At 43.9% G+C, this 23,875-nt stretch overlaps 1 long non-coding RNA gene across 1 annotated transcript in view; it reads right to left on the bottom strand.

Annotated features, from left to right (window-relative positions):
* Nucleotides 1–23,875, bottom strand: part of LOC138521492 (uncharacterized) — a 290,057-nt gene that overhangs the window by 756 nt on the left and 265,426 nt on the right. The window lies entirely within an intron of this gene.

Genomic DNA, 23,875 nt, shown 5'->3' with positions numbered 1-23,875 from the left:
TTTACTTGAATAAGGTGGTTTTCAGGGCTTTTCTGAAAGCCATGAGGGAGGTTTCAGATCTCAATTTAGGTGGCAGTGAGTTCCAGGATTTTGGTGCTAGTGCTTCAAAAATCGATCCGCCAGCTTTGGTTCCGTTTAAGACAGGAATTGGGAGTTGGTGTGTGTACATGTCCCGGTTTGGTCTGAGTGCCTGTACTTGGTGTATTTGCTCCGTTAGATAAGTGGGAGCAGATCGGGTTAGGCATCTATGGGTGATGGTGAGAGTCTTGAACAAGATGCGCTCTTTGACCAGGAGCCAGTGGGCCTTTTGTCTTGCTTGGGAAATGTGCTCCCTCCCGGGGATGCTGAGAGCTGCTCTCAGCGTGTTGTTCTGTGTAATTTGTAGTCTGTTGATGTTTTTGGCAGAGGTGCCCAGTAGGAGGACGTTGCAATAGTCTAGTTTGGCCCCTATGGTGGCCCTGGCAATGTTGAGGCAGTTTTCAGTGGAGAGGTGGGGTTTTACAGCTTTGATCATTTTAGTTGTGAGTGCTGCTGCCGAGAAGATATTGCTCACTTGTCTATCCATGGGCAAGGTAAACTCCTAGAGTTTTTACAGAAGAGGAGACTGTGATTACAGAGTTCTCTATTTTGAAGTTGCAGTATTTCCTGTCCAATTTTCTGAGGATTTCCTTAGGGCCAACCAGTAGGATATCTGTCTTGTCCCCATTGAGACAAGGGCCATTAGCTGCCATACAGGCCTGGATGATGACATAAGTGTCTTGTAAGGTTTTTAGGTCTTGCTCGTAATCACCAGCTAGTGAGAGAAGAATTTGTGTATCATCGGCATAATAAGTTATGCCGAATTCTTATAAGTCGTTAAAGAGTGGTAGGGTGAATAGGTTGTAGAGCGTAGGAGAGGTGCAGGACCCTTGTGGTATGCCACAACTAATGGGGGATGGAGTGGCTGATGCCTGGTCTGAGAAAACCCTCATGGCTCTGCCCCCCAGGAAGGATGTGATCCAGGTAGTGGCCTCGGTGGAGAAGTGGGCAGTGTCTGTGAGGTGTGTCTTTAGGATCTTGTGGTCCACCAAGTCGAACGCTGCAGATAGATCGAGAAGTAGAAGGATTGCAGATTTGCCCTTGTCCATATTTCTTAAGAGTTGTTTTTTTGGTCGAGCAAGGCTGATTCAGTGCCATGCCGTGGACGAAAGCCAGATTGTCTTTTTCCCAAGATGTTGTGTAGTTCTAGGTAGGCTTGGATCTGTAGATATGCAGCCTTGTCAAGAAGTTTCAGCAGGAAAGGCACAGTGGTAATGGGCCTATAGTTGTAATGGGCTTATAGTCGGTATAGTGTTTACTAAGAAATGCAAAATTACACATGCTAATTGCTGGAGACGTAGCATATGTCATTGTTGGGCATGTTAACATGTGCATTGTCCGTGGGAATGCATTGTATGGACAATTTTGTGTGGATTTAGGGCGATCTTAGAGATTTAGGTCTGCAGTCATCAATGTCAATGTAATGACACGTTAAAAATGCAAATCTGGCTTGTCCGGGTCTAAGTCTGCCGGTGCCATCACCAGGTGGCAATGTTTCACGCCTGCAAAATAGTAGTCCGCCTGACACAGCTGGTGTGCCCAACACGGCAGACCCTGCCGGGGGCCGTGGACCTGGTAGGCAGGGCTGACAAACGTAAAAACGTTAATCTGCGTTAAAATAAGATGTATTATTTTCTTGGGATTCAGTACATGCCTGAAGGCCTGAAGGCGTACTTGTATTTTGATGTACATGATGTGCTGCATGGGAGTGGTTGAACAGCATCAATGATTATGGCAAAATGATGGATGTGGATATATTCACAGAGAGATACCATACGAAGAATTGAATGGATGGGGAAGCTGATGACAACCTAATGATTGACAACAAGCTAATTCGCCTTGTCAATATGCGTGGTGGGTGTGTGGTTTACAGTCGCTTTTCCATGGCCCATTCACACCCACCTTGACCTCTAACCCTTTCACTATGACACACACAAATGAGACTGGTATGTGTTATTATTGAGTTCCAATTTAATAGTCCTGTGATGGGCATATCACACATCCATAAATATGTCTGGCTACATTTTTGCGCTTCAGGTCACATGCATATGTGTATGTGCACTTGAAACAGGCAGGGGACCTGGCTACTTGGTGTGCGGTCCGCTAGTGGGTGATGAGGTGGCGGGCATCACACACCATCTGCACATTGAATTTCGGTTCCTGTACACTGCCTCAACGGCATTCCTGGTCACCAGCTCCACATGTATGCAGTCCAATGCACCTTTCATATTGGGCATGCCTGCAAGGGCATGGAATGGGATTTTCATGGCATTGACCTGGTCAGCTGTTCTGGGTAGGCCTATGTGATCTGCCATGTGCCACAGGAGTGCATCAATGACCCGAAACAGGACACGCGAGAAACAGGGTTGCAATAGCCCTTGCAGTTCATGCACAGTGTGTTGGTAGGTGCCCGTGGCAAGGAAGTGTAACACAGACACTACCTTGAGCAAGGAGGGGGGTGGCTGTACAGATCTGTATGAGGCTGACAAGGTCATCATGGATCAGGTCCGGTATGGATATGATGGTGTCTCTGTCTAGCCGGTACAGTGTGTAGATCTGAGTTTGGCTCAGGTTGAAGGGTGTGGCCCTTATGTGTGGTATAGGTGTCTGCCTGCGGGCTGCAACGTGCTGGACATTGTTGTTTTGCAGTTCCATGATGGCCCTCCTTTTCCTCCAGCGCCTCCACCACATCCTCTGCCTCCCTGCCTTTTCAAGTAGCAAGCAGTAGTCCTGCATGCAGGGCCTCCAACTCCAGTACTGCTACTGCTGCTGCAAGCATGGTAGTGGTGGAAGGAGTTTGGGGTGTGGGCGTGGTCCTTTTGTGCTTTTGAAGTGCTCATAGTGGCTACCTGTGCTGATTTCTGTACACATGACTCTAGTTAATGCCTGGTCCGCGATGCTGGTGTTTTCGGTGTGGATTTCACGTTGCTACCGGCATGTCCATGCCGGGATTTCCATGTATGTGGTGCTCGGAATGTGCATGTACTAATGCCATGCCGGTGTCTCAGGCACGCCCGATGCGTTTTGCCGCAGATTGCAGTCACGGTGTTGCCGGATATGCTAGGTCACTTACGGTGACAGTGTTAGCGGCATCGCAACTCAAGAGTATGTCAGACCGGAAAAAAGTGCACGTACGGAGCGACCTGCACCGCTATTTACAGACTGCCATACTTGTAATGAAGCCCATTATCCTTAGCACCTTATAGTTATTTTTAGTGTGGGAGGGGCAGGATAGGATTTCAGATACAGGACATTTTTGCTTTGCACATCTTGACAATGGACAGACCCTTCGTTTTTGTTTGAGATAGGGAAATACCTCCTAGATTAGGGACAGTGAGGCCTTTCCCAAACCACATTATTATTCCAATAATAGTTTGTATCCACAAACAGAAGTCTCCTGTGTCAGCGTCTCATTCCCGGCTCTTCACATATGTTGTCAGCAGTGGGATCGAGCTCTGTTGACACAAACTGGGGAACCCTCGGATTTGAAAAATGTAGTCACTGAGCTTCTGATCCATCAGTAGCTACAGAAAATTCTATCAGATTCGACCTATGTAGTAGCAGGGGAGAGTTGGTGCAACCCAGAGACAGAATGTTAATACCCACTGACCTGGTTGTAGTACCTCCCCCAGGCACGTACATCAATTTAGACTCCAAGTCTGGCCTAGTTTGGTGACATGGTCTAGACGTATTAGCAGGAGTCGTAGATCCTGACTATATAGGTGATGTGAAGCTAAAACAGTGGGAAAGAGGCATATTAAATAAATGTAGGATGTAAAATAGCTCAGGAGATCTTGGAGAGAGCCTTGTTTCCTAAAATAGAGGACAGTAGAAAGACTGATTAAACTGAAAGAGGAGAAAAAGGCTTTGGGGAGGCATATGAAGATTTCCTAAAAACATCTGAGGTGGTACATCCAAAATCCATTGGCTAGGAAACGGAGATCATTCCTGATTTAGCATTTGCTTATCGGAATTACCCCTTGCTAGCAGAAGCTTTTTTACATGTGGTATCTGACGAAGAGGTAAGACAAAAAGGGGGACTATTCTTGTTTCTCAGTTATGGGGGCCACTATATAGATATGATCTTAGCCCTGATGGTACTCCTAGGTCTCAGATTATGGTGCCTAAAAGTCCTAAGACGATGGGGCTGAAAATTGCCCACTCCCACTTAACAGGTGGTCACTTGGGGGCATCCAAGACACAGGCCCAAGTAAGAAGCCGATTTTATTGGCCTGGAATCTATGCTGATGTGAAAAATGTTGTACTTACCTGTGCCATGTGTCAAAAGACCAGTTCCCAAATACCTCCTACAGTGTTAGGGGGAATTCTCTTTAAAGGCTAATTTCCCTTACCTATAGAGTCCCCCAGCAGCCTTGCTGGATTGCCAGGGTTTCTTTTTCTCCTGCTAAGAGTGAGACTCTTTTTCCCCACTCTTAGGCATATTTTTGATGTGTGTTTGAGGCTATTTTTGTGCTTATGGTCTATGGGGTTTTTCTCACCCCCATAGGTATCATCTAATTCATGTGTGTTACACAGCACCCTCCGTGCAGTAACACAGGGGTGTCATAGTGACCCCCAAACATAGACTCCATACCCTGGGACTGACTACTGTCTCCCAGGGCATGCAAAGTTACCATTGACATTGCTAGTCAATAGTTATGAACAAAACCGGTACACACCATTTTACTATGGAGGTACTAGGAAGGGGTAATCATTTTTACCTGGTGTTCATTTTCGAGAGGGTACTGTCCAGTCCAGTTTCTGGCTGGTGGCAGTGGTTACTACCCTTAATATTCGACTGCAAATATTTTCCTATGGGTTTTTCCCATTGTTCCAGGCTACCACTTTTTATGATAGCCTTTAACATACCGCCGCTTTATCTTTTTATTAACTTTACTCCAGTGTTTTTTTTTCCAGATCTTTGATAATATTTCTTTCTCGTGGCACAGGCCTATTGACTCTGGCTAATTCTGTTAGAACTGCCTTCTCTAGATTGCTTTTCATCAAGAAATGTGTTGGTGCACCTAAACTCTTATAAACACCGTTCCTTCCCCGTTATATATTGTTGAAGTGCCATTTTTCTCGGTTTTCACCTAAGTATTGCTTATCCTAAAGTATTACCTTACCTAACTTGTTCACAATCCAATTGGGAAGTGTTGCTGGTGTGTTTAGGAGTCTAACCCTGTATAACTTCAGTCGGTCAATTAGATCATCTACCCTATGCCAAGGATAACTGTTGAATTGGGACACTGCATTCACCCTTCTCAAATCAATAGAGAACCTCCATGATTGATCTAGCTCGGAGAGGACTCTGGGATAGTTCAATAATATCAGAGCTTAACATCTTCTCCACTTCCTCTATGACTATCCCTTGTCTTGCTTCAGGGATGCGATATGGTTTTAATGCACAACCTTCCGTGGAGGTGTACGGATACAGTGGAAAACCCAGTTTACTCTGCCTGGTTCATTTTTAAAGACATTTGGAAAATGTTCCAATAAGTCTTGTAGATCTTGTTTCTGTGTCTGTGGGAAGGAATCAAGGTATTTTTATCCGACTCTTCTGTTAAGAGACTAGTCATAATTAATGTGGTGGTTTCTATAGGATCTTCTCTCCATTCTTTAAGGGGGTTTATATGCTAGATATGGGTCTTGATTCACCTATCAGGTTGGGAGATTCGATATTTGTATGGCCGTTTGTTCAATCACCTCATTGTCCATGCCATTTAGACATCATCTTACTCTCGGATGTTGGCAGGAGAACAATAACTTTCTGCCCAATAGAAAAAGACCTAAGTAAAGCCTTTTTTTATCATAAGAGGTCTTTTGACCTTTCCCTCCCTCTGAAGAAATTGTCAGAGTGCCATTTCTGTTTGGTTTACACTGAGCCATTTTGCTCAGTTTTCACTCTTGCTCAAACCTGTCTACAATTTAAATAGGGAGTTGTGTATACTTTTCTTGACTGTTTTAACTTGCTTTAATGATAGTGACTTGTGTGTTGAGTTAGCAGTGTGTAAAATATATATATATATTCTTTTTGATACAAAGCTTTGGTCAATGTTTAATTGTCCCATAGTACTGTAGTCCTATTGTGTAAACCCTGAATACTGCTCATCTACCTCTTGAGATAAGTCTGGCTGCTCAGCCACAGCTACCAACTAAATCTGTGTGATACAGACTGATACCAAAGGGGATTTATTGCATATACCTGTAGTCCTAATCTTCTGTAGTGCTCCCTAAGGGAACTGCATAGGATTCTGCCTAGCATTCAGCTTCACTCCAACCCTTGCCAATCATTGATGTTCCATTTTCCTGCAGAGGTATAAACATAGTTGGGCCTCTCGAACCATCTAGGTTGAGGAATCATTGCATCTTGGTAATTGTAGATTATGCTACTCGATACCCATAGGCTTTCCCATTATGTAACATGTCCCAACACATTTTAAAACATTGAATCCCATTTTATTTCAGAGTTGGTTTCCTGAAGGAAACCCTAATGGATCAATGAACTACCTTCATGAGTCGTTTAATGGCAGAGGAGAAGGAGATCCTACACATTAAAACTCGGAAGACATCTGTCTACCATCCGCAAACCGATGGACTAGTGGAGGGTTTCTACAAAACCCTTAAAAATGTCATTCAAAAATTGGTTGAGGCTGACACACAAAAATTGGGAAATTATGATACCCTGGGCACTTTCTGCTGTCCAAAAAAAAAACACAATCCTCAACAGGGTTTTCACTATTTGAGTTACTGTATGGTAGAGCGCCACAGGATGTCCTTGACATGTTAAGGGAGACTTTGAAGGAGACGGAGGAAGCCCTATTATCTCTCTCACAAATGGCCCAATGATTAAAAGAACATATGGTGATTTGAGAGCGATAGTCCAAGTCCGTAGGGCTAAAGCCCAAGAAAATCAAAAGACCTCTTATGATAAAAAAGGCTTTACTTAGGTCTTTTTCTATTGGGCAGAAAGTTATTGTTCTCCTGCCAACATCCGAGAGTAAGATGATGTCTAAATGGCATGGACAATGAGGGTATTGAACAAACGGCCATACAAATATCGAATCTCCCAACCTGATAGGTGAATCAAGACCAATATCTAGCATATAAACCCCCTTAAAGAATGGAGAGAAGATCCTATAGAAACCACCACAGTAATTATGACTAGTCTCTTAACAGAAGAGTCGGATAAAAATACCTTGATTCCTTCCCACAGACACAGAAACAACATCTACAAGACTTATTGGAACATTTTCCAAATGTCTTTAAAAATGAACCAGGCAGAGTAAACTGGGTTTTCCACTATATCCGTACACCTCCAGGGAAGGTTGTGCATTAAAAAGCATATCGGATCCCTGAAGCAAGACAAGGGATAGTCCTAGAGGAAGTGGAGAAGATGTTAAGCTCTGATATTATTGAACTATCCCAGAGTCCTCTCCGAGCCAGATCAATCATGGAGGTTCTCTATTGATTTGAGAAGGGTGAATGCAGTGTCCCAATTCAACAGTTATCCTTGGCATAGGGTAGATGATCTAATTGACCGACTGGGAGCTGCTGTTTTCCCCATCACGACTGATCTGACAAAAGGTTACTGGCAAGTACTGGTAATCCAGAATACAAGAAGAAAACAGCCTTCTCCACCCCTATTGGACTATTCCAATTCAAAGTGTTAATCTTTGGTCTTCACTGGGCACCAGCCACATTTGAAAGGTTAATTCTTGGGCATACTCCTATTTCTATGGAGCTTATATTGATGATATAATCATTCATAGTAGAACATGGAAAGAACATATGCACCATCTCTATTTAGTCATCAGAGCCCTAAGGAAAGCTGGCCTTACTACAAACCCGAAAAAATGTCACCTGGCACAGTCAGCAGCCAAGTACCTAGATTTGTTTGTGGGAAACCCCAAAGTGAAAAGGTGAATGTTGTGCAAAAAACCTGACTACCCAAAACCAAGAAATATCTGAGGGCCTTTTTAGGGTTGATTGGGTATCATAGGCAGTTGTGAGGAACACAAGGTGGCACAAGTAAGACAGACACAAGTGATCACAGTTCAGGAGTGTTTATTGAACAATGAATTCTGTATACAGGTTGGAAAATGCCTAACCTAAATCTAAGATGGGAGCAAGTGTCGACCATCTAATAAAAAATAAGGCAGTCCTAGTAGCATTGTGTCAAATAAAAAAGGGTCTATACTAAGAAACATATTGCCAAGCCTTATAACTAATACAAAAAGGGGTGTGGGATAGTTCTCAAGAAAAGAAAGAAGTGCTAGCTTGCGTCTCCCTTCCCCACGTTTTGGACATGGGGTAAGAAGGGAGCTCGGAGCACAGTACAGTCTCTGGCTTTTCAAACACGAGACAACAGTTCTAATGGCAGATTTAAGGACCGTTGATGGCCAAGTCTCATTTTCTTGAAAGTCTTTTCCCTTCGAGACCTGGGGTCTTCAACAAAAAAAAACAGTACCCAAAACTAAGAAAGATCTGAGGGTCTTTTTAGGGTTGATTGGGTATCATAGGCAGTTGTGAGGGTTCCATGTGTTAAAATTGCAGCAAAAATGGCTGTGGATGCAAAATATCATGGCAAAAGGGCAGTGGTTTTGCCGCCGCAATCCATGTAAAGGAAGCGGGGGACAACCACGCATCCCCCGCCCCCCTTAAATGGTATAATGGAGTACACCTTTACCGGGTCAAACCACTGCATTTTTGCCACGATTTTTTGCACAGGTGACATTTTTGCTGCGATTATATCACTGCATACCTTTGTGAGGAACACAAGGTAGCACAAGTAAGACAGGCACAAGTGATCACAGTTCAAGAGTGTTTATTGAACAATGAATTCTGTATGCAGGTTGGAGAAACGCCTAATCTAAACTTAAATCTAAGATGGGAGCAAGTGTCGACCATCAAATGAAAAATAAGGCAGTCCTAATAGCGTTGTGTCAAATAGAAAAGGGCCTATACTAAGTAACGTGTTGCCAAGCCTTACAACTAACACAAAAAGGGGTGTGGGATAGTTCCCAAGAAAAGAAAGAAGTGTTCTCAAATAATATGTCAGGATGCGGTAGCTTGCATCTCCCTTCCCCACGTTTTCTACATAGGGTAAGATTGGAGCTCGGAGCCCAGTACTGTCTCAGGCTTTTCAAATACACAAGAAAACAGTTCTAATGGCAGCTTTAAGGACCGTTGATGGCCAAGTCTAATTTTCTTGAATGTCTCTTGCCCTCGAGGACTTAGGGTCTTCAACTTAACAAAAACAAAAGTTCCTTTACCAAATAAAAAGTTTGCTTTCAATGTTCGCTGGGTGATGGGTTCACTCCTGGGTCCCCCTCTTCTGGGTGCTGGCCCTTCTCAATTGTTTATCACAATTTCACATAGGGTGCTGGTTTCACCTCTGGGTCCCCTTCTTTGGGTTCCCTACGGTTTCTTCTTTCCTCACAAATCTTCGTCTTTTCAAACCGTTCTAGTGGACATCCCTCCACCGGGTTCACTCTTGTCAACACACTGTTTCCTGGAACTTTAGACTTGCCCCCTTCTCGTTAGCATCCCTCGGTCGGGCTCACTCTTGCCAACTCCACATTCACTTGTATTTGCATGATTCACTTCCCTTACTTTCTCAAATCAATCTTGGGGTGACAATTTTCACCTTTGGGTTCCCCTCTGCCGGGCTGCGACCCCTCTTAATTGTTAGCCTCCCTTCACCGGGTTTACTGCGGTTCTCGATCAGGGTGATAGTAGCTTACCCCTGGTTTCTCCTCTTTTGGGCGCTGACCCCTCTTTAAATTCAATGTTCTATTTTTACACAGTTCAATGTTTGCAGGATTTACTTCCCTTTCTTTCACAGTGCTCGTAGATCAAAGTTTTTCGAATGTACAGGGATTTTTTATTGACCCTCTGTATGACCATTTTGACCTATTTCACTGGCCTTCCTATGGCCTTCTGTTATCTGTTGTTTCTCTCATATGGGGCTCGACCAGAGTCTCTGGAGTTAGCACCCACGTGGTGCCGGGGTTTCCCTCTGCAGCTGGTCTCCCCTTCAACACTTTTTACAGTTCTTTCAAAACTTGCCACTTTGCCATTATCAATTAACAGAGCTTGGTTCTTATCGGCTCTCCTCTCGACTCTCCGGCTGTGATGAACCGCTTGGCTATCCTTTTCATTAGAGTCAAGGCCGGTACCACGGTCGCTGGAACTATCCTCGCTCCTGCTTATCGCCATAAGCCTGTCCTGTGTACGGTTGACATCTGCTGCAAGACACTTGTGCTATTGTCAGCGGTTTTAGGCTTTCTTCCTCGAAGGTTCCACGGGCCTGGGATGAAAAGGGCAAGGTCACTTCTCTCCTTGCCACCCTCTTGATTCCTGCCGCCTTTCTCCTAAGCATAAACTGCTGCGTCGGGTTAGACTTCTCGTTGTACTGTCTGTCATGCCTGCCTTGCTCGTACTGCACTCTCTTGCACCACCTTTTATCACTGTGGGGAAAGGAAAGGGCCGTCAGGTATGTGTGGTTCAGGTTAATTGCTTGACTTTGCCTGACACTGGGGTTGGGACACTACAGATAAATAGTCTTATCAGTCTGCAGTCTTTCGTGAGTAAACAGTTTTCAGGTTTGAAAGGAAATGGGTTGAAGTGTCAGAGTATCCTACAGGACGTGATGGGGAAGATATGTTATAGGGTATTATAATCTTCGTTCTAGGGGGGTAGGTGATTTCAGAAGGGTGGGTTTTGGACAGTTTGTTGGAACTGTAATTGTTGGTCACTTTCGATTGGGAGTTCTGGAAGTGACACTCAGAGGGACGAGATTGGTAGGGATTGCGGGACAAACGGGAATAGATGGGATTGTGAAATAAATAAGGGGGACTGTGAGAATAGTAGTATTCTATTTGAACAGGTACCCCACTAGCAACCCTCCCTTCTCTTTCGCTCAGGAAGGAGGCGATCCATTGCGTGGCTTGGTCTGAGAAGTGGGCAGTGTCCCTTAACCTGGCAATCAAGATGGAATGATCCACCAGATCAAAGGCCGCTGAGAGGTCTAAAATCATAAGCAGAGAGGTTTGACCATTATCCATGGTTTGGAGCTGATGGGATATTGGAGCAAAAAGTGCTGTCTCGTCCTGTGATTCTGCCTGAATCCGGATTGGTATTTGTGCAGAATCTGCGAGTTATTGAGGTAGAGTGATATCTGTTTATAAGCAACCCTATCCAGTATTATTTTCAGCAGGAATTGGGTGTTGGTGATGGGTCTGTAATTTGTTGGGGTTAGAGGACATAGATTGAGTTTTTTTAGTGAGGGAGAAATCCAAGCGTTCTTGAGAGCTTTCGGGACGCAGTTTTGGGCAAAGGAGGTGTTAACGAATTCTGTGAGAGCTGGAATGAGCAGAGGAGAACACTCTTAATTATCTTTGCAGAGCAAGGATCCCCCTTGCAGCTAGTGGATTTTTAGCTGCAAATTACTCTTTGTTAATTCTGCTTCAGAAACGGGTGAGAAATTAAAAGACTAGTGATCCTTAGCCTTGACTGGGGTGTCACAGAATTCTGACAAAGAATCGTTATTTAGGGAGAGTTTTATATCTGTAATGATCTCTTTAATCTTTTCCAGTTTACCAGTGATGGCTGACTGGATATTGGTGTACAAAGTTTCATTTTTTAATATTGGCTCTATATTTGGACCTTTTGGCTGTTCCTGTTCCTTTAGAATTTTGAAAAGCTCCTTGCTACCTGAGGTTGCATTTATAATTCTATCGTTAAGAGATTCCTTCTCAGCTAAAAGGAGCGCTATTTTATAGGTCCTTGTTGCTTTTTTGTATATATCCAGGCTGAACAAGTCTCGGCTCTTTGTCCATGCATAAAAGTATTTGATTTTTTTTAGCTTTAAGTTCTATGAGGTTAGCATTGAACCAAGTGTTGCATCTACGTTTCTACTGACAAAGTTTTTTCTTCAGTGGTGCCAATTCCGCCGTGATTTCCCTAAAGGATTCTACGGGAGTATTGGTAATTTCATGTAGACTTCCTGAGTTGAGAATCTCTGAAGTTAGGGTCGTGGCCCATGGTTTTAGATTTTCTAATTTTAGTCTCTTGTAATTTCTAACTAGTCTTAATACCTTAGAGTCGTCTGATTTCTTATTAAAACAGTCAATGCAGGTCTGGAAATAGATGCACGAGTAGTTCGACCAGGGGCAAGGCATGATTTCAAGGTTCTATAGGTTCAAATTATGGGAGGGTATGTTCCATTGTGTGTGTAGGGTCTCTGACAAATTGGAAAAAGCCTAGGGAGTCTAATGCAGTCTCCAGAGACTCTGCCATGACATCCAAGTCACTACCTAGCCATAAGTTGAAATCACCTGATAGGATCATTTTGGTTTTAAGTCGAGTAAAGATAAGAGGTAATTTCTCAATTGGGCTGAAAAGTTAGGTGCTGAACCAGCTGCCCTATATAAGAGTAGAATGTTAAGGGTGGATTCGGCACAAATGCCTATTTTTAGTAGCATTCATTCTGTCCCCAGAATATCTTCTACCTCAGTTTCCCAAATTTGTATGTCAGATTTGAAGATCATGACTACTCCCCCGAACCCCTTGCTTTATAGTCTGTCCTGCCGCAGCATCCTTCAAGTACCAATAAAGCAAGCAGTTTCATACTTAAAATACTATCTCACTGGCAGAAAGTTTAGACTGGTCACTGATCATTCTCCTTTAACATGGATCAGTCTCCGTAGAGACAACAATGCGCAAGTCATGCGCTGATTCCTAGATATGCAGCCTTATTGCTTCCTGGTAGAACATCGAAAATGAAGAGATCAGGGGAATATAGACTTTCTTTCCTGTTTCCCAATAGAAGCTGAAAGAACCAGCGGTATTAGGGGAAAGGCAGGTGATGAATCAAATGATGTTGTCACTTCTTTACCGTAGGTAGCCTCTCCTCATGTGGCCAGAGGACAGCAGCCGCTACTGGATCCTAACACGGGGGGCAACTTTTTGATGGAGCATCTCATGGGGGAGGTTTCCCTCAAGGGGGGAGGGTGAGACATTGTTTAATGGGACACAGTGTCACCCTTTCCCTTTCAGTGATATCCCCTCCATTCCACATGCTTTGATGGCATATTGTAATAATCGCCCTCAGCAACCCACAAAGCTTCTTGACAGTATCCTTCAATATTCTTAAACCAACCTAATGACAAACATTGACATAAGAGGGCAACCAGAATGAAGATTGCTCAACTGAAGCAAAACGAGCAGTTTAGTAGTTGGAGAAATCCGATTGGCTCTGAGCATCTCCCTTTCTCAGCTCAGAAGTTCAACGATGCAACAGCTCACCAACACGGAGAGATCTGACCGGCGAGCCTACGCTGGGTAAGCCAAGCTGTCAGGTGGACAGGCGATGGCAGAGCCATGATTGAACCGCGGAGAAAAAGAAGGCAACAAGCAAAGATGAAGAGCAGAACAGAGACCAGGAAAGGCAACGCCTGCGCTGGTGGTGCACTCCTACGGGCACCAGAGATGTCGAAGAGGGTGCAAAGCAGAAAGGAAACTTCATGTCAGCAAGGGAAGCTGGTGCGACACGCAGAACGCCATCCATGTAGAGCTGAGCTGTCCATAACCAAAGAGAGAAAGCAGGCATGAAACGGGACCCAAACGGGAGTCAGAAAAGCTACGTAAACTGTTCAAGCACCAGTGAGCCCATAGTAGGACTAGCACACCTGGTGGGAGTGGGAGAAGGAACTTCTAAGCACAAGTGGGAAGCGAATCCCTATGGCATGACACGTGGCTAATTGTCATAGTCCCAGAACTTGGGGAAGAAGGAAAATACAAGTACCCAAATGAAAAGGGAAACTTGGGAAAGCTAAATACCCTGTTGATCCCTAAGCTGTTGACTGTTGTGTTGAAAGTCCTGGCAGGAGAGTACATCAGACGAACGGCGAGTCTGGGATTCACACCCATAAAGTTGAAATTGAAAGTTCTGGCAGGAGAGTAGACCAGGCAAGCTAGAGAATTGAAACAAAACAGAAAGGATGAGCAATTCCTCTTCTTGAAATGAACTGTACAAAAGACCTGACAGGGACGTGCACCAGTTGTTGTGTGAGTCTGGAACCTGCACCCAAGTTTTAGCATTCTAAAAAGGGAATCCAAAGGAAGATTTGTACTGAGAAACCTTATGGGTTTCTCCATAGCTAGTCCCTGGGGATTTGTCATCCAGGTGGCCAGGACACAGACATCGCTATTGGATCCAGTACTTGGGGATGGACCAGTAAAGGAGGATCACCTGGATGGGGGTCCTTGGGGAGTAGGAGTGGGACACTGACGGGTGAGACGCGGTATCCCCATTCTTTCAACACCTTTTCCCCATTTTAGCATATAGGATATTCCAAAACGCTGCCCCCCCACCTTTCCGACACTAACACTTTCGCACAACACGAAATTGGACCCAGTTCTTGGGGGTTGAGCAGTGGGGGAGGATCACCTGGATGAGGGGTCCTTGGGGAGTAGGAGTGGGACACCGATGGGTGAGACGCGGTATCCCCTTCTTTCAACACCTTTTCCCCATATTACCTTGTAGGATATTCCAAAACACTGCCCCCCACTTTTCCGACACAAGCACTTTCGCACAACACAAAAGACAACAGACTATCACAAAAGTCGTTTACCTGACATGTCCCAATACAAGGGTCAGGCAAAGTCAGCAATTGACCAGAATCACACACACCTGACGGCTCTTTCCCTTCCCTGCAGGGATAAAAGGTGGAGCACGAGAGCACAGGACGAGCAACGCAGACTACACAAAGTGAGAGCTAAGTCAGCACGGCAGTTCAAAAGGAGGTGAAAGAATGCGACTATCAAAATGGTGACAAGGGGAGAAGTAACCTTGCATTTTCCTATCAAGGCCTGTGAAACCATTGCAGACGGAAGCATAAGACTGCGAACAAAGGCCAGCATGTGTTGCAGCAGATGTTGATGGTACACAAGACCCTCCTCTGCTAATAGCCAAGCCAGGTAGAGGCGTTGGTCTCAGTGGTACCAACCTTGACTCGAAGGAGAAGAAAGCCAAGCAGATTATCACATGCAGGGAGTCGACAGGGATTCGATCAGAAACCAGGCCGTGTTGAACGAAAAGTAGCAGACCGATAATTTGAACTTTGGAAAGCTTAAAGGAACTTTTGAGAAAGTCAGGGAGAGCATGCAACAGTGGCGTCCAGCACCACGTGGGTGCTCACGCAGAAAACTCTGGGCGATTACCCAAAGGTAGACCCTACCATAATCAGAAGGCCTTGGGAAGAGTCGAAGATGGCTCAAAGTGGTGATACAGGGGTCTTGTAAAATCCTCAGTACCTTTGAAAGTCTTTGACCGACAGATGATTGTGAAGAAGGGGAAGTGAATCCCGCATGAAAGAAAAGCCACAATGAACCCGAAGGAGGGAGGCGAATGTCAAAAAGAGGTCAGAGTTCAAAAGAGGGAGATCCAGGGTGGAAAGTTATCAACCAAAGTGCATTGAAAAGGAACTGTTTAATCAATGTATTTATTTATTTGTAGTTTTTTATAAAGCGCTACTTGCTCGTAGGCCTCAAAGTGAACAAAAAACAAAACAAAACATATCATAACAGATTGTCAGGAGAGGGGTGCAGAGGAACCTAGCCTGGTCTGATCAAATCTATACAAAGGCAACCTAGTCTGGATCAAGGTTGAATAGGTGAGTTTTGAGACGTTTCTTGAACTTGAGACTGGAGTTGGATTGCCCAAGTTCAAGCGGGAGTTTGTTCCAGGATGATGGAGCCTGAACATCAAAAACGGAGCCACCAAATGTTGAAAGGATATACCTCAGTTGGATACGTTTTAAGGGGTCATAGGACCACAAATGGCGACCAGGTGGAAGGGTAGTGAGGCAGTTGATATGGTATTGAGGGGCTTCACCATGACAGCACTTGTAGGTCAGGGAGAGTAACCTGTACAGGACATGTTGTTTGACAGGAAGCCAATGAAGACTTTGGCTGGCACGTGTGACATGTTCCCTCCGAGTAAGGCCATGGACGGCTCTAACTGCCTCACTCTGAGCAACTTGCAAGGCCAGGAGATTCGCATTGGATGTCCCCACTAATAAGCTGTTGCAGTAATCGAGGTGTGAGTTAATTAGGGCTGTGGTTAGGAGGGATCTATTTTTTAGTGAAATGTATGGGCGGATGTGGTTTAATAATTTCGACACATACCCACAAGAGGCCCGGACAGAGGCAACATGGGGTTTCATGGACAGCTCTGCATCCAGCACAACACCCAATGTTTTCACCTTCTTGGATACTTGGATTTTATTTCCTGCTATGAAAAAGCTATTGTAGTCAGGGGACATGGTTTTTAGTCTTTGTCCTGATGTTAAGATCAGGAGTTCAGTCTTTTCGAGATTGAGAGCAATGGAGTTTATGGTCATCCAATCCTGAATGGCATTATAGATGCAATTGATGACATCAGATTCCATGCTGTGACAGCCAGTTAACTCTACGAGAACCTGTGTGTCATCTGCGTAGTTGGTATACTGCACACACAGGCCATCCAGAAGAGCGAGGAGTGGCATGGCATAAACATTAAACGGTAATGGGGAGATACATGACCAATGTGGTACACCGCAGGTAGTAAGTGTGGGCATTGAGCGGGCATTCTGTATGGCAACTCTGGCGCTCCTTGGGCCAAGAAAAGAGAGAATCCACTCAACAGCTGTGTCAGAGCAATGCGCCTGTTCACTGAGCCTGGTGACCAATAATGAGTGGTCAACTAGTTCAAAGGCTGCAGAAAGATCGAGCAACAGTAGGAGAGGAGATATGCCTTTATTGATTTATGAATCACAGTGCCCAGGGAATTGAGGGCTCAGGCCGGAGGTTCCAGCTTCCCTTTCATTGCTGCTACCCAATGGAACTCCCTACCACCCCACCTAAGAGGAATAGCTTCCCACCTAGCTTCCCGCAAAGCAATTAAAACTATACTGTTCGTATGAACCTGCCACCACCCCTGACTGGGTTCTCATTGTTCTCAATGTGCTGATTGTAACTGTAAACGCCTCACCGTAAAGTACCTCTGCATCTTAACTTTGCTACACTGATTGTAACCTGTAGCAATGTATGTACCTTGTAACTAAGACGCATTCCTGTAACAGCGCCTCAATGCCTCTGGGCTGCCAGTGCGCTTTATACATTTAAATACAAATGTATCTACGATGTTTGCAATGTTGGATTTAAGATGATCAATGCAGTTTCTATCCTGTGCATATGCCTAAAACCCGATTGTCTCTGGTTCAAGATGTTATTATTTTCTATAAACTCCTGGAGCTGTATATATATGACACGATCCAACATTTTTAGAAGAAATTGAACGTTTGTGATCGGTCGATAGTGTTTGGCTAGATTGGGATCCAGGTTATTTTTCCTGAGGAGCGGGGTAATCCATGACTCCTTTAAGACTAAGGGAACAGTAGATTCAGCAAAGGACAGTTTGACCAATGTGGTTACCCAGGGGGCAAGGGTATACATACAAGCTTAAAAGATGGTAGAAGGGCAGCTATCTCCTAGGCACGAGGTAGGTTTCATGCCGGCTACTATTTTACAAATCTGGACCTCTGTGCATGGCTGAAACTGAAATATAGCATGGGAACGATTACAATTAGTGGGGAAAGTAAAGGGCTCAAAGGAGCAGGGTAGACTAGTGCTCATTTCCAAGTATTTCCTTTGCTGGGCAGCAATGGCATGTTGGTGAGCTGACATTTTGATTTTAAACCCGTCATGTAATGTTGTGACATTGGGTGGTGTCCAGTCAAACGATCGAAAAAAAAAAAAAAGGATCGAATGACCTTTTGCTCGAATGCAAAAGGATTGAAAAAAAAAAGGGTCGAATTGTTTTTTAATTTATTTATATATATTTTTTAGTTTGGGTTGGTAAAAAAACTATTTAATTAAGAAAACAGGGGGTTGTGGGGGGAACCCCCCATAAAAAAAGTAAAAAATAAAATAAAATGTGACCTTTTTTTTCGATCCTTTGACTGTCGATCAAAAGGCATTCGATCCTTTTGTTTTCGACCCTATCACTGGGAACCACATTGGGTGTATTACCCTCAAACTCTTTAAGGATGGTGAATAGCTCTCGCGAGTTAGTGTGCTGAAGAGATCCTATCATTGTAGCTTTGTGATTTAGCTGTGATAATAGCTGACTTCAAGGTTTTTACTGAGTTTTTATAAAGGTCTAACAGAGAGAGGAAGGGATTTTTCCTCCACACTCTCTTGGCTCTTTGATTAGTACGACACAAGATGGTGATCGAGTCTCTAAACCAGTCGCTCTTATTGGCTTTGTTCTTGGTGGGTTTAGATTTTCTAGGAGCTAAAACGTCTATAATGTCATTAATGATGTTAGTGATATGAATGGTGAGATCGATGGTGCAAGTAAAAGTGTCTACATGGGATAATTTGGCCAGTAGATGGGAGGCTAAAATCAAAGGGATAACCTTTTTTAAATTTCTGGTAATAACAGAGTGTTTAGGGTGGGACTCAGAGGACAGGGGGTAGGCAGGTATTATAAGAGAAACATGCACTAGAAAATGGCCTGACCATGGACAAGGCTCAATATTAAGGTTAATCATGGCTAGGTGGTGAGTAAGAACCCAGTCTATTGTATGTCCAACTCTGTGGGTCGGAGCAAGCAGCATCTCAGTAAAGCCAATGTTGTTCAGTGCTGAAAGCAACGAAACTGCAAATTTATCATGGGGATGATTGCCCCAAAGATTAAAGACTCCAGGGACAATAACGTGAGTAGTTACTTTAGTGAGGCTAGTAAGCAAGCTGATGAATTGCTCCTCAAAGAAGGGGGTAGTAGGTGGTGGCTGATAAATTACCACAATCGTGGGGGAACTATTGGCATCAAACTTAATTTTGGCAACCAAACTTTTGCAGCCTTTCGGGGGAGGAGTGAGTGTTAACGTGAATGTCCAAACACTTTCTGGCAATGATAGCCACCCCTTCACCTCTACGATCGGGGCAGTCCGCTCTAAAAATGCAATAGTCAGGGGGAATAGCAAGGTTGGCAACTGTTGGAATTGTGTCCGTGAGCCATGATTCAATGCTAGCCACGATATCACAAGGTGTGATGGTGAGATAATCATATATTTCGACCCGTGTTTTAGTAGTGAATGGATATTGAGCAAGGAAAAGTGCATGTTTGTGTCATGTCGTGGAATAACAATTGCCCTAGAGGAGTTGGGTGGTACAATATCTACAGGTGCTTGCATGATTTTTAAAATAATCAAGAAATAAGAGCTTTACCTAATGATCTGACAAACCCAGACACAAACCAGCACTAACCGGCTTGTCCCTTATGCGCCCGCGCTAATATGCTTGAGGACTATGAAAATGAGAGCGTAGAACTACAGTGGCAATGGGACTTGTAGTCCTAATACAGGGAGCGATGAGCAAAGTTTTGCATGATGCAGCAGGCAAGTAGTGAGGTTTAAAACTTGAGGGACAGCAGGTAGGCTAAATACAATTTAAAATATATTTTTAAAAGAAAATTCAATCGTTCAACACGACTTGTAAAATATGTAAAAGGCTGCCTATGAGATAGGACTAACGTGCGGCACAGAGCGGGGACTCTAAAGCAGTGAAAGCATCAGGTTGGTTGAATACGTTTTGGTGAAGGGTCTATGCCTGGAAGAGGGGGACCCAGGGGTGAAGCCGTCACCCAAAGTATATGTGGAACAGAACTTTGTTTGTTTGTTGAATGCATCAGGCCCTCGAAGGCAAGAGACTTTTATTGAAAGGAGACTTAACCGTCGAAGAATCTGATAGAGGAAATGGAACTGTTAGCTCGTGCTGAGAAGGCTCGAGTGTGTGCTCCAAGTCGCACCTTGTCCCGTGCTGAAAACACCCTTGGCAATCGCATCCTGGCTTATTATTTGTGAACACTTCTTTCTTTATTGAATCCTTATTCCACAAACTTTTTGTAATTAGTTGTAAGGAATTGGCAATATGTTTTTCTTAGTATAAGCCCTTTTAATTTGATACAACACCACAAGGACTGCCTTATTTTTCATTTGATGGTCGACGCTTGCTCCCATCTTAGATTTAGGTTTAGAATAGGCGTTTTTCCACCTTGCATTTACAGTTTAATAAACACCCTTGAACTTGATCACTTGTGTACGTCTTTACTGTTGCCACCATGAATTCCTTACAATACCTTTAGGATTTTTAACTGCGTTGCACAAGTAGAAAACCTGTGAAAGGGAGTTATTTGCCTGGGAGTGAATTGCAATACCAAGAGGAGTTAGTTATACTCTTGAGCTACAGGACCTTGGTTATTTTTGTTTTACTTTTTTCTTTGGTGAAGAGAAACCTAGGGAGGTGAGCCATCCCCTGGAACTGTGAACACTGTAGGAGATTTCTGTTGAATTTACACCTTTTGTTGAACTTGGCCATTTGTGCACTTTTCAAACCAAGAACGTTATCCTTAGCACCTTGTAGTTATTTGTAGTGGGAGAGGGCTAACGTAGGATTTCGGACACAGGACATTTTTGCTTTGGACATCTTGACAACGGACAGACCCTTCGTTTTTTGGTTGAGGTAGGGAAATACCTCCTAGATTAGGGACAGTGAGGCCTTTTCCAAACCCCATTATTATTTAAAAACATGAGTACCCTGTGTCTGCATCTCATTCCTGGCTCTTCACACATGTTTGTAATATCTTGCTCTGCTAGGATCAAAGTGTTAGTTTCCCAAAGTTGACGAGAATCTATCTGAGTGCTAAGGTATGTACTGTGAGAAACCTGAGGATATTCTCACTCCTAAACCCCCATGGATTATCTTCTCAGGTGGCCAGGGAAAGGCCATCCCTCTTGGATGCTAACCCTTGCGGTGGAGAAGCGAGGGAAGATCGCCTGGGTGGAATTATATTTTTTTAAAATATTTGTTTTTGGTAGCAAAAATTAATTTACACCTTTACAAAAAATGTTGTCAACTGAAATAGCACTTTTCATAGCAAAGTCAAAGTATACTTTTGTATAAAACACATTGTAAGACATGAATAAAACCACTTATACATCAGAATTTATAATACAACAAATCTAAAATTCATTAAACACACATTTGAGTTTAGTACAATGTGAAGCAAATTTCAGTTTCAAATCTTCCCAAAAACAATTTCAATTTCATGCACCACTCTAATAAACACTTTACAATTAAAATTACTAACTCATCAGTTTAGAAGAATGTTCATATACATTCAAAAAATGTCAACCAATGCTCATCAATAGGAAGAAAGAATTGTCTCTCCTTATGTAAAACCAAACTCCATGATGCCAGTTGTATTACATTTGGTGGTATAAATGCTATTTAGGTGCCAATATGACATCTGTGGCCTTCACGGTATACATGGATTTATTTAATGCGAGAGTTCTTCCTCAGTCATATTCACAAGTCTCACAGTTACTAGCATGATAGAATTGGACTGGCCCCACATGCAACGCAACCAAATCAAGTGGCGCTCAAAGCTAGAGTTCGAAACCAGAAGAGGTCCCATGCAGCAGAGCCTTTGTTGCTCGAAATGGGTGCAATACATAAGCAAATGTTCCAGAGTTTCAGACTCCCCAGGTGTGAAACAAAACCGGCAACAGTCCCACTGCCCCAACTCTTTATATCCTAACAAATTCCTGATACGAGATCCCGTGTGGATAAGATCCAGGCGGAATCTCATGTATGTCCTTCTAGCATTTTTATCAGGAAAACACAGTACATAGGGCAAGCAGGGAGAAATAGCATGGCTGAATTTCGCATAGGTACAAAATGAGGAATAACCTGAAATCAAGTCGGAATTACGGGCCCATCCATTCCTAAAGAATCTAGTGTTGCCTTTCCCCGGAGAGTCAATTAGGTCCTGCTGCGACATAGTCAAAGTTCTTAAAATCGCAAACATGCGTAGCTTAAATTCGACAATAGATGCCGGATGGTCTTCTTTAAGCATTGACCTAAAATCCTCACAAAGAGAATTGACTGGGGGCGAGATCATTTTACTAAATGAATGTACCATACGCCAGTCATATTTACCTACCAAGGGATATCATCCCAATTCATGTAGGAGAATTGCATTAGATAGGTAAGCAGGGAGGCCTAAGATCCAAATTTTGCCTTGCAAAAGATTTAATAATGGCCCCATATTCAACAAACGGGCATCCAGGGTGTAGAGTAGAATAGACTCTACTTTCATGGTATAATAGTGGAGCAGGGGCATAAGAGAGTATCTACAATACCTAGAGAAAATAATTCGCATCTGGGCAGACAGATGGTTAAGCTTGGTATCCGACACTGTAGGCCACTTGCCGACAAACGTGCCATTTGATATATGGTAACCCAAATAAATGATCTCTTCCCTCATCATGATTGGTTGTGAATTTACGACATAGTTGGATCTCGACATTTTCTTCTTGGTCGTGAAGGCTATGATATGAGATTTAGCAGAATTAATTGTCATATTGTTCAAAACACAGTACTAGTGAAAAATGTTTAATTTATTTTGAAGCCCAAAGGGTACCTTATCAAATAGAATGACATCATCGGCGAATGACAACCAGTGGAGACGTAGCTTGCCCAAGGATACCGGAAAGGTGTTCGTTCCCTCCCATATTTTCTCGATATCGGCCAGGTATAGATTAAAAAGTACTGCGGCCAAATTGCAACCCTGCTTCACACCAATTTTCGTCGGGATTCTATCAGATAACAGGCCCTCTGAGTTGATCCGGACCCTATATGATAGGGTGGAGGGTCCTCGGAGTTTGGGAGTGGGGTACCCTCAGGCGAGACATGGTATCCCCCTTTCCCTAATAATGACCAACCTAACTCTCACCTGACCTTTATGGGTTATTGCAAGACCTCTCCCCTCATTGCCTCAATTTGTCCCCTCATTATCTCACATTTGACACTGTAAAGTACTGGGACAAGGAAGAGGAGACTGAGAGTATTAAAGAATATACCTTCATTTTACCACTGGTACTGGGACGAAGAAGATGCCCGCAGAGAGTCGGGCATGTCCCTTTAATCATGGTCAGGCAAACCTAAGTAAGGCCACAAACCAGAAACCTGTTAACTGGTTGCAGGTGTATAAAATGATGGTCAGAGTACAAGAGAGGGTGAGCAACAGGATGCCAAAGGCAAGCTACGTGGGAGAGAACAGCAGATGACCCTTTCATGTGTGGAGGCAGCCGTGGTGGGACCAGAGCAGGAGCCAGGTCACCGTCAGAGACCCCAGGAACTTGGGTGGCCCAGGACAAGTGGGCTGTATCGAGGGCACAGGTGTGGGAGCCTCCAGCACAGAGCGCGAGCAGCAGAAGCTGCGGGCGCATCCAGTGAAGAGAGGACGCCATCCGCGTCGGAAAGTAACCTCTCCAATTGCTGGCATGCAGATAAGACTGCCCGGTAGGCAAGCAGGGCTCGTATCAGAAGGCCTGCCGGCCCACAAGCAGAAAGGAGGCTGCGGTGGACTTTGGAGGGAGCTGCAATCAACCGGTGAGTGTCAGGGAGAATACTGGAGCACCAGGGGGATCTTAACAGACCGGGAGTAAGTGACGATCTTTGAAAACAAGTGCAACAAATATTTGTTGATTACCAAACCAAACAGAAACTTGAACCTACATATAATGAATGTATTATAAATACCGAACTGCATGAAAACTTACAGTTGAGCATAACGAATGCATTGTAATTACCAAACTGAATGGAAACTTAAATTAAAGCCTAATGAATGCATTTTAAACACTGAAATTTAACATAACAGAAGTATATTGAAAACTGAACT

The sequence above is a fragment of the Ambystoma mexicanum genome, chromosome 13 (assembly GCF_040938575.1).
Source record: "Ambystoma mexicanum isolate Mex_15411 chromosome 13, UKY_AmexF1_1, whole genome shotgun sequence".
Classification (NCBI taxonomy): Eukaryota; Metazoa; Chordata; class Amphibia; order Caudata; family Ambystomatidae; genus Ambystoma; species Ambystoma mexicanum.
This window is presented reverse-complemented; position numbering and strand designations above follow the sequence as displayed.